The 4,115-nt window shown below is 48.0% G+C and overlaps 1 protein-coding gene across 2 annotated transcripts in view; it reads right to left on the bottom strand.

Moving 5' to 3' along the window:
- LOC142906594 (RNA 5'-monophosphate methyltransferase-like) overlaps positions 1–4,115 on the bottom strand; it is a 53,802-nt gene that overhangs the window by 25,648 nt on the left and 24,039 nt on the right. For both annotated transcript variants that reach the window (XM_076054740.1, XM_076054747.1), the window contains exon 1: positions 59–4,115. This exon is cut by the window's right edge and continues 24,039 nt beyond it. The gene's annotated coding sequence lies outside the window, so the exon portion shown is untranslated. The remainder of the gene's footprint in view (positions 1–58) is intronic.

Here is a 4,115-nt window from a genome sequence, read left to right as displayed (position 1 = left end):
CTCACTACCACACAGTGACTAGTACACCCCCACACTACCACAGTGACTAGTACACTACCACACAGTGACTAGTACACCCGCACACTACCACACTGTGACTAGTACACTACCACACTACCACACTGTGACTAGTACACCCCTACACTACTACACAATGACTAGTACACTACCACACTACCACACTGTGACTAGTACACTACCACACTACCACACAGTGACTAGTACACTACCACACTACCACACAGTGACTAGTACACCCCCACACTACTACACAGTGACTAGTACACCCCCACACTACCACACTGTGACTAGTACACTACCACACTGTGACTAGTACACTACCACACTACCACACAGTGACTAGTACACTACCGCAAAGTGACTAGTACACCCACACACTACCACACAGTGACTAGTACACCCCCACACTACCACACAGTGACTAGTACACTACCACACTACCACACAGTGACTAGTACACTACCACACTACCACACAGTGACTAGAACACTACCACACTACCACACAGTGACTAGTACACTACCACACTACCACACAGTGACTAGTACACTACCACACTACCACACTGTGACTAGTACACTACCACACTACCACACAGTGACTAGTACACCCCCACACTACTACACAGTGACTAGTACACCCCCACACTACCACACTGTGACTAGTACACTACCACACTACAACACTGTGACTAGTACACTACCACACTACCAGACAGTGACTAGTACACTACCACACTACCACACAGTGACTAGTACACTACCACACTACCACACAGTGACTAGTACACCAACACACTACGACAGTGACTAGTACACTAACACACTACCACACAGTGACTAGTACACCCCCACACTACCACACAGTGACTAGTACACTACCACACTACCACACAGTGACTAGTACACCCCAACACTACCACACAGTGACTAGTACACTACCACACTAACACACAGTGACTAGTACACCCCCACACTACCACACAGTGACTAGTACACCCCCACACTACCACACAGTGACTAGTACACCCCCACACTACCACACAGTGACTAGTACACTACCACACTACCACACAGTGACTAGTACATTACCACACTACCACACAGTGACTAGTACACCCCCACACTAAGACACAGTGACTAGTACTCCCCCACACTACTACACTGTGACTAGTACACTACCACACTGTGACTAGTACACTACCACACTACCAGACAGTGACTAGTACACTACCACACTACCACACAGTGACTAGTACACTACCACACTACCACACAGTGACTAGTACACTACCACACAGTGACTAGTACACTACCACACTACCACACAGTGACTAGTACACTACCACACTACCACACAGTGACTAGTACACCCCCACACTACTACACAGTGACTAGTACACCCCCACACTACCACACTGTGACTAGTACACTACCACACTGTGACTAGTACACTACCACACTACCACACAGTGACTAGTACACTACCACACAGTGACTAGTACACCCACACACTACCACACAGTGACTAGTACACCCCCACACTACCACACAGTGACTAGTACACTACCACACTACCACACAGTGACTAGTACACTACCACACTACCACACAGTGACTAGTACACTACCACACTACCACACAGTGACTAGTACACTACCACACTACCACACAGTGCTAGTACACTACCACACTGTGACTAGTACACTACCACACTACCACACAGTGACTAGTACACCCCCACACTACTACACAGTGACTAGTACAACCCCACACTACCACACTGTGACTAGTACACTACCACACTACCACACTGTGACTAGTACACTACCACACTAACAGACAGTGACTAGTACACTTCCACACTACCACACAGTGACTAGTACACTACTACACAACCACACAGTGACTAGTACACTACCACACAGTGACTAGTACACTACCACACTACCACACAGTGACTAGTACACTACCACACTACCACACAGTGACTAGTACACTACCACACTACCACACAGTGACTAGTACACTACCACACAGTGACTAGTACACTACAACACTACCACACAGTGACTAGTACACTACCACACAGTGACTAGTACACTACCACACTACCACACAGTGACTAGTACACTACCACACTACCACACAGTGACTAGTACACCAACACACTACCACACAGTGACTAGTACACCAACACACTACCACAGTGACTAGTACACTAACACACTACCACACAGTGACTAGTACACCCCCACACTACCACACAGTGACTAGTACACTACCACACTACCACACAGTGACTAGTACACCCCCACACTACCACACAATGACTAGTACACTACCACACTAACACACAGTGACTAGTACACCCCCACACTACCACACAGTGACTAGTACACCCCCACACTACCACACAGTGACTAGTACACCCCCACACTACCACACAGTGACTAGTACACTACCACACTACCACACAGTGACTAGTACATTACCACACTACCACACAGTGACTAGTACACCCCCACACTAAGACACAGTGACTAGTACTCCCCCACACTACTACACAGTGACTAGTACACTACCACACAGTGACTAGTACACTAACACACTACCACACAGTGACTAATACACTACCACACAGTGACTAATACACTACCACACTACCACACAGTGACTAGTACACCCCCACACTACCACACAGTGACTAGTACACTACCACACTACCACACAGTGACTAGTACACTACCACACTACCACACAGTGACTAGTACACTACCACACTACCACACAGTGACTAGTACACCCCCACACTACCACACAGTGACTAGTACACTACCACACTACCACACAGTGACTAGTACACCCCCACACTACCACACAGTGACTAGTACACCCCCACACTACCACACAGTGACTAGTACACCCCCACACTACCACACAGTGACTAGTACACTACCACACAGTGACTAGTACACTACAACACTACCACACAGTGACTAGTACACTACCACACAGTGACTAGTACACTACCACACTACCACACAGTGACTAGTACACTACCACACTACCACACAGTGACTAGTACACCAACACACTACCACACAGTGACTAGTACACCAACACACTACCACAGTGACTAGTACACTAACACACTACCACACAGTGACTAGTACACCCCCACACTACCACACAGTGACTAGTACACTACCACACTACCCCACAGTGACTAGTACACCCCCACACTACCACACAGTGACTAGTACACTAACACACAGTGACTAGTACACCCCCACACTACCACACAGTGACTAGTACACCCCCACACTACCACACAGTGACTAGTACACCCCCACACTACCACAGTGACTAGTACACTACCACACTACCACACAGTGACTAGTACATTACCACACTACCACACAGTGACTAGTACACCCCCACACTAAGACACAGTGACTAGTACCCCCCCACACTACTACACAATGACTAGTACACTACCACACAGTGACTAGTACACTAACACACTACCACACAGTGACTAATACACTACCACACTACCACACAGTGACTAGTACACCCCCACACTACCACACAGTGACTAGTACACTACCACACTACCACACAGTAACTAGTACACCCCCCACACTACCACACAGTGACTAGTACACTACCACACTACCCTACAGTGACTAGTACACTACCACACTGTGACTAGTACACCCCCACACTACCACACTGTGACTAGTACACCCCCACACTACCACACAGTGACTAGTACACCCCCACACTACCACACAGTGACTAGTACACCCCCACACTACCACACAGTGACTAGTACACCCCCACACTACCACAGTGACTAGTACACTACCACACTACCACACAGTGACTAGTACATTACCACACTACCACACAGTGACTAGTACACCCCCACACTAAGACACAGTGACTAGTACCCCCCCACACTACTACACAATGACTAGTACACTACCACACAGTGACTAGTACACTAACACACTACCACACAGTGACTAATACACTACCACACTACCACACAGTGACTAGTACACCCCCACACTACCACACATTGAC

This window comes from Petromyzon marinus, chromosome 4 (assembly GCF_048934315.1).
Source record: "Petromyzon marinus isolate PM22_M1 ecotype Great Lakes invasive population chromosome 4, UKy_Petmar_22M1.pri1.0, whole genome shotgun sequence".
NCBI classification, from domain to species: domain Eukaryota; kingdom Metazoa; phylum Chordata; class Hyperoartia; order Petromyzontiformes; family Petromyzontidae; genus Petromyzon; species Petromyzon marinus.
Note: the sequence above shows the minus strand (reverse complement) of the source record. Positions and strands in the feature narration are given on the sequence as shown.